Below are 11,181 nucleotides of genomic sequence, written 5' to 3' on the forward strand. Positions count from 1 at the left end.
CTTTGTATATTTATGATTTAACATCCTTTAACGGGAAAAGGGATTTAATTTGAAATTAGAACTAATTTGTTTATAATAAATTATGACCGATCAATCAACACAATCAATCATCAATACCGCTTGTAATGACAAAATTAGAAAAACCTAGTGATAAGGCATTTCCACCTTATTCTTTGCCTTAACTCGGGCATAATCGGTAATGAAATTACTTAACTAAATAAGATAGTTAAAAGAGCAGATAAAATCCCATCCGGGAGTCGTTCTCCCGTAGTGAAGACTGACTATCCAACTACGTGGTACCGGCAATCTAGTAAGCCAAGCGATGTTCAGCGTGACGTTAGAGGATGGTAAGCCAAGAAGAAGAATTGTTTTATAAATCATAGTTTTCATAAATTATTTCTCAAATCCATATATCTTTGCTTTTTTAAGCCATCGACGTCATATGTGTCAGGTATGCTGTATAGGTGGCTTGCTTCTTGGCTGTTTAGATACTTCAGAGCTACTTCCCTGTCTAACTTTCGATATGTTTTGCATTGGAAGCTTAACATACTGTTTTTAACTGTAACAATGATCCTCTCATTTCGTGTATAAGAATGTTTGATCACTTTTACACTTATTCGATATAAATTTCCGTTTATCTGCCTACCGTTACCGATTTTTTTCCCGCTTTGATTTAACTTAGTATTACCTTCTTTATCATTTTCCTTTTGAGCTTGTGATTTATCTATACTTGATTCGTTAAACCTAATTCCGAGATAATGATATAAGTTATCATTTTGAGTCTTAAAAGCAGATGATTATTAAACGAATACTTTTCCAAATCAATCTTGCCGAAAAAAGTTCACTTCTGTTGGTCCCCTTTTGCTGATTGGCTTATTTGCCTCACTGATGCAAACTCGCAATCAACATCACCGCCTGCACGCCTGTTTTGTGTGTCTAACTTAATTGTCAATTTCGTCTGCTGTTCGGTGGCAATGCCGTGTTTCCTTCTAATGAAGGTGAACCACTACCATTCGAATGCACACGATGCACCTTGCAAAACGGATGGTCCAATTGCTGCGGGTCAGTCCCGATGCTCAACGTCAACGATTCGCGCAGCCAAAAAGAAATGCTCATCCTTCGTGTCTTGAATACAGCGCATTCAGCTCGAAGGTGATGTACAGCTGACTGACTGGATGCTCACCGATGTGCCAAAAAGGATACTTTAATCTGTGCGTTTTCACACCACCGGACAGCAGGAAAAGTGTTTATTCGAAGGGGGTGAACGAAGCACGGATGGGAAGCGGTTTATCGATGGCGCGAGTTTCGTAGAACCGTGTCAAATGTGTCGGGCACACCATTCCGTGCGCCCGTCGATGATAATGGCGAAAGTCAATCAATTAAACCACCGAACCGTGATTCCGATAAGCGACATAATAATAAACATTTTCCCTGTCCTAGCGTCCACATCCAAATTCGCTCGGTGTCCGCATCAAGACAATCAAGATATTTCCCGGTAGGGGTTTGCGTGGAAGCGAGCGGCAATGCAACACCGCAAGTCAGCACATTTTCGGCGAGGGAGATGGATTGCACGGTGAAGCGAAAGCCGAGAAAATGTGGCCCGCGATAATCCGTAATTGGTTTTGCGATTGGAATCCTGGTAGCCGCCAGAGGCTTCCATGCCCTGGGGTCAAGCTAGATCGACCGGTTCGCTGCCGGCTTGAGCAGAGGGATGAGGTTTTCGGGAATGGCCTCGTTCGTTTGATTTGCGGTCACCTGCAGCCGAGGGACGAATGGCTTCCTGAATGTGCTAGCTTCGCGATCAAATGACATCCTATCCGCGGTAAATCAACATTTGCCGTCATAGCAGATGAAGGTGGCGATGATAATGACGATGATGGTGCACGGTGCACGAATGATGAGCGATCGCTGCACGGGTTGGTGATGGTGGATCGTTGGAGTGGTGCCGAGGGTGTATTGTTCATCATATGACGAAGGAAAAGCTAGAAGGAGCTTTCATGTTTCTTATGTGGATTGTGGCATTATTCGGGTTCGATTATTCTCAACGTTGTTTAACTATAGGACTTGTTGTACTATAAATATAAATTTTTTAAGCTGTTTTATCACGCCTTTACTGGCGGCAGAGTAGTACAAAATGTTAGTTATCACCATTCGGTATTTTTCATGAAGAAAGAAGAATAATTACGTTTTATTCATGAACTTCAACTCACACGCGTGCGCCTGAAAGTATGCAAAAAAATGTTATTTTTTCCCCTAGAATTGATTTTGGGCTTCTGGTTAGGGTTAAGTACTGTCAGCACTGTTTACTATTCATCTGAAGAATTTTTTGGTCAGTTCTGTCTATTGTTGAGATTGTAGAACATTATTTCTTACCAAAATAGTTCCTAATTTGATTTTGCCAAAAGCTTTTATAGTAAAAAAAGTTTAACATACGCTTTAAAGTCTTAAGACAACTTTTTAATACAGAGTTTTACTGTAGGAAAATGTGTAGTTATTATATTTCCTATATAAGTGTTTAGTGTCTGCTTGAAGCATATCTTATGAAAAATTCATCGAAAAGGTAATCTAAAAATTTAATTTAGGACTCAAATTTTCAAACAGAACGGACTGGGAACTTTCTAGATAATGGTAATTTACTGGCTTAAATAAATTTAATTTAAATTTTTTTTTTGGTACATTGTGTAGTGCATATCATATTAAAAAATATCACAAAAAAAGATAAAATGCAGTACTAGAATTAGAAACCCAATCACAAAACATCGCGCACATGTGATGCGGGTGAAATTCTAAAATTCCAGCAAACGTTGACAATAAACTGGGCCGCGCCTTCCCATATTGCGTGGTGACGTTGGCAAAATGAAACAATATTTGCCAACCCCGCACTAGCAGTGCACTGCACATGTGTCGGCTCTAGGGTAGATGAAATATTATTTGCGGTATACGACCGCGAAAACAAAATCCGATGACGATGTGCTTTATAGTTGTGAAACATAAGGAAGAAAGGAAGGATTAGACTGAACGTCGGTTGGAGTGCCAGAACGGTGGATGGAAAGGATTTATTTAGCTAAAAACATTCGGATATGTTTTAGGTGATTTTGTTTTTGGTTCCTCCACTACTAATCGTTGCATTGGGCCACCGGGTTAGAGTGTTGAGCTAGTGGTGTTGAACATCATATTGTTTTATGGAAATAAAACCAATACAAACAGAGCAAAGGGGGAGAATATCGGGACGAATAGGGGTGGTTTTTGTTTTAGTGAGGTTAGGTAGCTCATACGAAGCTTTGGTTGGCCATGAATGGTGTAGTTACTGTTGATATTAATTTTGGTTGAATATTTCATATGTTTATTTGATTGAATATGGTTACACGAGCGTAATAATTTTAAATCAACTAAATCTACTACTAATTAGTTCATTCATTTACTTTATTTTCTATTAAAAATGTATAAATTAACAACCAAAAGGCTGCCCCCAAAACGTAGAATTACCGTCGGAACTTTAACCATGCTTCCGATCGCTTTCTATGATGTCTCAGTTATGCTCTCCAACAACAATAAGGCGAGTTTTCGTTAACTCCAGACTCCCTCTTCTCCTGCACACACACACACATACAAAAACCCTTGGATGCTCTGTTTCCTCGATAATCGCTATCAAAAAGCTGACAAAGGCTCATTATTCGCCAACCGACCCGGTGGTGGGTACCCAACGTTGCCAGCATTGACCAGGCCAGTCGATCGGGCGAACGGATCCGAATCGTGCGCGCGTCCGATGACCTCCCATGCTGAGGCGGCCCCCATGCGGAAGCCATTGCTGTAACGCGAAACCATGGGCACAGTATGGCGCACCGGGCTTGTGATTCACCATTTGTGGGCTGCCCCGTATGTAATGTGTACATAGAAACGGTACACGGTTAGTTTGCCAAAAAATCAAGCCCAAAAGTTCATTCCGTCCATCCGCTGGTACGTTTCACCCGGGATGGGAAAAGCCACCATCGTAGGGGCTGGAAAATGGGAAGGGAAGGATCGAAGTGTGCTGTGCCCATGTGCCCATGGTGCAGGGTTTTGGAGGGTTCCGTTCCGTGGATAGTCAATGTGGGCGGAGCCTAGTTCTATCCCTCGGGATGTAGCAAAATCACACCCCGTTGTACATAAGCGTCTCACCGCTTGCTGTGTAACAGTGGAAAGCTGGAACTTTAGCACCAAAATGACATCCCGACGGCAATCGTGTAAGTTCTGGTGGATGCTTTGGCAAAACAAAACAAAGCATGAAAAAACACCTGCGCAGGGCTGGTACGTAGCAGAGAGCATGTGCAGGACCAGCACGGTGTCCAAGGAGATGTCGGGAGAGAGAAAACGCGAGAGAGAGAGAGAGAGAGAGAGAAAGTGGTTGGAAAGCGATGGAAAAGGAGGTTGGACCATCATGGAAATTCGCCTACTCTGATGATTACAGAATGTGTTTGTGTGTGAGAAAGCAATTTTACAACGAAATGTGTTGGAATGTTGTGTCCCCAACAAGCACAGTAGCTACTATATTGACACATCGGAGAACACAAACGACGACGAAGGAGCAGTAGCATGGAGGAGTAGCAGCTAGAGTGAAGTTGGCAATTAAGGATCATGCCTCCATCATCCATCAAGAAGCCGGAACGGCAATATAGCAGCAGCAGCTGCAACTTCTGATACGACGACTGTATTGTCCGAGCCAGCAAAAAGCACGACCCTCCTCCGACCATTGTCCGATTGTAAATTATTCCCTCCGGTCCAGCGAGGTAGCAAGACTTGGCGCAGAAGCTGCCTTTGTCGAATGTCGAGTTGTCGAGGTATTTGTCTGTCAAAATAATACTTTGTAATAGCTTATTCTGTACGGGACTGTACGGGCGATGCCGTGTCCTTTGTCGAGACCACCTGACCTAACCCGGCAACGCTTGTACACGATCCGATATGATGTGTCGATGAAAAATAGCCCTCCTCCTGGGAAGTGGTTTTTCAGTCGACAAAAAGGTAACAGAATGAGGAAAGGATTTAAAATCCATTTTCCACGCCTGTGTTTCTGCAATGCTTAATGCAAAAAGAACTTAAAAGTATGAGTGTCTTGCTCGGTCCGCTCTTCTGATTTGGTGTGCAAGACCCTCCTCGGTCGGAGCTAGGTCAGGCAGTTAGAAAATCATGTTTTTGGCTTAGGTCGAATAGAATTGAGGTCGTGCTGGTCGGACTGGCAGTAACCGCAAGCAACAGAACGAAGCACACAAACAGTGTCAGGCTGTGGTTTTTAAAATCAAATTCTAAAGAGTGATAAGTGTACGTGAGAACGCTTTCCATGTTCTCAGGTGTGGTGAGATGGAAGGAGATATTTCTAAGCTTTAAATTAGTTAGAAATAAAAAGAAAATGTTGAGTAGGATTTTTTTACTATTGGGTTACCTTATACTTGGTACGCATAGCTTACAACGTAAAACGTTACATCGTCAGTGTAATTAATAATAAACTCCTTCTTCTTCTTCTCGGCCTAGTCAGGATTGAGCACGTCACGTAGACATGGTCAGATCACCAATCCGTTCCCAGGAAACTCGGTCTAGGGCTACAGTCCGTCTGTATCAGATCCGATGAAACGGTTGCATCCGATCTCCAACATGTTTGACTCCACTTGATCTAGCCTACGAGCTCGCTGTGCTATTAATAGTTAAATAATATTTAAAAACATAACACCGTAAAACAATGCACGTTTACAAGATAAAAGCGTTCTTTTTATTGGCTTTACGACCTTTTAGGTCTTGCCTGCCATCGAATGGGAATTACAAGGGAATACACTACAAGGGAATGGTTCGGACGGGATTTGAACTGCGGTGCTGTCGTGTTGTCGCCTCTATCACCATTGTTCTTCCGATAGTAGAAAAAAACTTTTATGATACAAATTATTAACTGTGGGGTCCAATTCTTGAGAAAAGATAATTTCAAAATCAAATCACTGTTGGGGCAAAATTAATATTAAATATCCGAGTACTAGCTGGTCAAAAGTCATCACCGAAAACAGCATAGAGACGGAGTTGCGCGCTACGATGCCGGTGGCCTGCCGGTCATTCTACAGCCTAAGGAAACATCTCACCTCAAAAAACCTGTCGCGACGGTCGAAGCTGTCACTATAGCGTACTTCTATAGTCCCAGTACTTACATACACCTGTGAGACATGGACCCCGTCCAAAACAGACGAAGCCCACTTAGCCGCGTTCAAGGGGAAGATGCTCAGAAGGATCGTTGGCCCCGTATGTGTGGAAGGACAATGGAGGAGCCGCTACATCGACGAGCTGTACGAACTGTATGACGACCTCACCCTTGTGCAGCGAATAAGGCTCGCCAGGGTCCGATGGGCTGGCCATGTTATATGTATGGCACCGGACGACCCAGCTCAGAAAGTCCTTTTAGGCCGTCCACACGGACGGAACTGCCCACACGCGTTTTAGGCCGTCCACACGCGTGGAATCAACTGCCATCAAGGCCGGGATAACGGATTGGCGGACGACGGCGCGGGACCGTGAGCGGTCCCAGATTCTGCTGCGGCAGGCCAAGACCGCAAAACGGTTGTAGCACCTGATAATAAAGTAAGTAAGTACTATTGTATTACTGTTGTATTTTCAAGCAGAAACAGCCAGTTGGGCATTGCAAAATCGCTCAGCGTGCCCCTGGAGACGATAATATCCCGAACGTGGCCTTGATAGCGGCGATGAAGGCATTTTCACGCGTCTTCTCGAGAACGTTCCAGCACTATATCAATTCCGGCAATTTGAATGGAAGAAGCAACGGTTGGTGCTGTTCTCTAAGGCCGGGAAACCACCGGGTGAAGCATCGTCGTACCGGCCGATCTGCCTGCTGAGTGTTCTGGGAAAAGTGTTGGAGCGACTGATACAGCGCAGACTTACGGAGCATCTCGATGCGACGGGCGGTCTCGCTGATGCCCAATACGAATTCCGGAAGGGACGCTCTACTATGGATGCCATCAACAGGGTGATCGCCAATGGAAAGGTTGCGCTGGATAAGAAGCGCAAAGGCGACCGACTGTGTACAATGGTGACAATCGACGTGAAGAATGCCTTCAACACGGCCAACTGGACAGCGATTGGAGCAGCTCTGCAGCGAAGAAACACGCCACTGTACCTTCAGGCGTTGCTGCGGAACTACTTCATGAATCGCACGCTCCATTACGAGACGGATGAAGGAATGGTATCGCTACCAGTGACGGCAGGTGTTCCTCAGGGTTCGGTTCTAGGGCCAACACTGTGGAACGTCATGTACGACGACCTTCTACGTCTGGAGCTGTACGGGAAGCGTGCGGACATTATCGGATTTGCTGATGACGTTCACCCTTATCGGGAGGGACCCACAGGAAATCAGCAACCATGCTACGAGGAACCTGGAGATGATCGAGCGTTGGATGGATGGAGTGGGTCTGAAGCTGGCCCATCAAAAGACCGGCTACATGATTTTCTGCATACATCACAATCCGCAAGTAGGTCAACTACAGGGGAACACAAGATCATTTCCACGGAATCGCTCAAGTACCTCGGGGTCGAGCTCTGCCGCAAGCAGCACTACGGCCGGCATTTGGAGAAGATCTGCACCAAGGCAACGCGTATCGCAAATGCCTTGACCGCTCTGATGCCGAACAAGTGTGGCCCCAAAAGCAGCAGAAGGAGAGCCCTGGTTAACGTTGGGAATAGCATTGTTCGTTACGCGGCACCATCGTGGGGACGGACACTTCTACAGAGAGATATCCATCGCACCACCGTTCAGAGAACACACCGCACTAGAGTACTCCGAGTAGCCAGCGCCTTCCAGACGGTTTCCTACGATGCAGTTTGCGTGGTCGCAAGTACTATCCCGCTAGTCTTCCTCCTAGAGGAGGATATTCGCTGCCATCACGACAAGGTAGCGAGGGGATATACTGGACCAGACATACGAAAGCGACGCAGAGAGGAGACCATGGAACGCTGGCAACAACAGTGGACAGCCGGAGCAGAGCAGCAGGGATCGCCGGGGATGAATACGAGGAGACTTATCCCGGACATTATGTCCTGGGTAAATCGTAAGCACGGAGAAATTGATTTTTATCTATCTCAACTCTTTACAGGGCATGGGTTTCTCCGGAGCTACTTCGTCGAGAAAGGCATCCTCGATGGCTCGTTAAACTGCCCGGTGTGTGAACATGACGTGGAAGATGTCGACCATGTAATGTTCCACTGTCCACGATGTTTCGGATCAGGTCGAGGAGTGGTTTAGTTGGGTCACATCGGCTGCCGGGTCCGCTTCACGAGCCCAGCGTCACGATGGATCCCACATACTCCATCTTGAGGATTGGTCTGTAGCCGCAGACCACCTTCCGAGATGGGGACCTTTTGAAGGTTCCCTCCCCGTTAACAAAAAAAGCAGAAACAGCCGTACGGGTTTTGCTTTTCATTAAACACTTTCCAACGAAAACAATAATCCTTACCTATGAAATTACGAACCTTACCGATTGCTCTAGTTTATTTTTTATTTTTTTATTCATTAGGGACGGCCAGGCCAGGTATTGCTGTTGCTCTAGTTTAAAAAGCATAAAAATACGCTACGTCGAAATTTTTAGGTGTTTAATTTTGGAAGAGCCTCCGTGCCAAAAATTTTTTATGCAACGTAAAATAAACTGTCAATAAACACGCTTAGTGACTAACAGGCTCCCAAAATATCTTTTTTTTATCAAATTGATGAAAACATCGATTTATTCTATGATGGGCTCACCTTCATCTGAATAAAAAATAGAAGCTCTGTTCAAGTAAATCAGAATCTTGATGAAATAAGTGAATAAATAGCAATAAGGTCTGGCCGTGCTATATGAGTAAAAACAAGTGAACAAAAAGCTAGCACCATTAGTTAAACTTATTTAATAATACTGTCGTTTAACATAGAGAAACTCATCTAATTTTGGAAAGTATTTTTTTGTTGGTAATAAAGTTGCTTGTTTTGTGCTTCATATGTGCCTGGATGTTATTTCGTGGAAAAAGAGGCGAGTAAAATTTTTGAAAAATCAAACCTGCATAAACATATGAAACAAAAATATATTAATTCGTTGAATAGCTATCAGTTAAGAGAACGAGGCGAATGTTGTCTCAGTGACTCAAAGTTTCTATAAATAAACGAAAAAATGGCATAACTTAGCGCCTTAAAGTTTGCTATTGCAATGCTAATACCGTCTGTAGGGGATTATGGAAGTTTTTGATCGTTAGTTAGAATATTGATGATAATGGAATGATAAATTGTATACGTCTAAGCTCTATAATAGCTTACAAAATTATAGAGACTCAACGTTCATAGGAAGGAAAAACATTATTGAATTATGTAGTTTGTTAAGTATAAACCTATTGCATCCAAACATTGCGTATCATTTTATGTATTAGTTTCAATAGCAAACAATAATTTAGATGGAATAAAATCTTGTAGGCAAAAGTATATTTCTATATCAGTAATAGTGTTCTAAAATTTGTCACACAAGAGTATTGTAATCATACAAAATAAGACCTACTATAATCGGGAGAAAAAACATATTTTCCTAGGATCAGTTTGAGATTTTACAATGGACATGGTTGTTTATCGTCGGATTGCTTATTTCTTCCAGCAATGGAAAAATTATGTTTCTCTTTTGCCGTATGACAAGAAATTCATCCCGCATAGCAGCAGCTGCCTCAACCGTGCATCAACAGTACGTAGTTGTTCTGCACAAGAAAAAGATTTTACCCCCAATCCTTTTGGCAGCAATCCCCTTGGTGGCAAAGAAACATGCGTGCGTGTAGGAGCGTCTCGAAACGACACAATACATCCGCAACCGCAGAACAAAAATAATGTTTGTTGTCCTCTTCCGGTGTGCACAAAGTGTATCGCCCCCCGTTGGAAGTGAAAAGTAGTGTGATGGAGAAAAGAAAAACAAACCCGAAAAAACGACAACCAAACACTGTGAAAAATAGCTCAAGAAGAGCTTGTGTGTGTGTTGGGAAAAGTTTTCCATCACGAGATTCGCACAAGACAGGCGAAAGGAAACCGGACAAGGCTAATGTTTCGGTATTTTGTTTACCGTTTGGTCTGAAAGTCCCTTTGATAAGCTAACGGGCAGACAGCTTGCGCTGGGTATAGTTATGGGAAACTGGGGAAAAAATACCAGCCAACCAAGGCACAGCTCCAACTTCAGCCTCATCCCCATCTTCTGCACTATTAGCGCAACAAGCGTGTGTCCATCACCGTGGTGCGGTAAGCCGATTGTTACAAAATAGCGAAACAAGTTGTAGTGTGGAATGTTTTTCCGGATTTAGGGATCACTGATGTTCCAGGGTGAACGATTGTGAAGCTGTCTTTTTTTTTTTTGCATTTCCATTTTGAAGCATACACAATACATGATGATCCTTTAGAAGCGGCAAAATGTTGGTGGGTGAGGATAAATATTGCACAAACAAACTGATATATAAGCAGAATTTGTGAATTTTCCTGAGTAATTGTAGTATTTTAAGCGCAAATTATGGGCACGATGCTTCTAAATTTGCTTATAAAAATATAACAAGGGGACATGCAAAATGCATAACATATCGTATTATTGTATAAACACGCCTAAAAGTATGCAATCATCAGAACTGAATCAAATTGCAGTGCTTAGAAGTTTTTAATTCAAAGTGCTTTTTAATTTTGATAAACGCTTTTAAAATAAAATTGTTCTCTGAAAAGGCAGCAAAATGCAATAAAAAAATCATAAAAAGCTAGTAGAAATAACTCAGCAACAATAAATTTCTTATTTAGATTATAAAATGGATCGTTTTACATGAGATTTTTAGTCGGTTTTGGATGACATTTTCATGTATAGTTTACAAGCACATTTAATTTTCTTTCTTATACTTACGAAACATAATAGAAAATAACATTTCTTTCCAGATATTCCCGTACATTGACGTTAAAATATGTAGTAACATTCAATTCATTTATGGTTAATTTATAAGTTTAATTACGATTCAAATGTACAACATTTTACAAACCAAAACGATAATCGTTCCTTAGCTAACTTGACTGTCTTGAGGAATGGAGATGTGCAGTAGCGATTTACAACAGAGACTGAAGCGGAATGATGACCACCCTCATCCATTCCATTTTCACTAACTTTCTATGCGCTCAATGTTGGTTGA

At 42.7% G+C, this 11,181-nt stretch overlaps 1 protein-coding gene across 1 annotated transcript in view; it reads left to right on the plus strand.

Moving 5' to 3' along the window:
- The window catches only part of LOC126565670 (thioredoxin-2-like), a 286,777-nt gene that overhangs the window by 30,574 nt on the left and 245,022 nt on the right, over positions 1–11,181 (plus strand). The window lies entirely within an intron of this gene.

This window comes from Anopheles maculipalpis, chromosome 3RL, assembly GCF_943734695.1.
Source record: "Anopheles maculipalpis chromosome 3RL, idAnoMacuDA_375_x, whole genome shotgun sequence".
Lineage (NCBI taxonomy): Eukaryota > Metazoa > Arthropoda > Insecta > Diptera > Culicidae > Anopheles > Anopheles maculipalpis.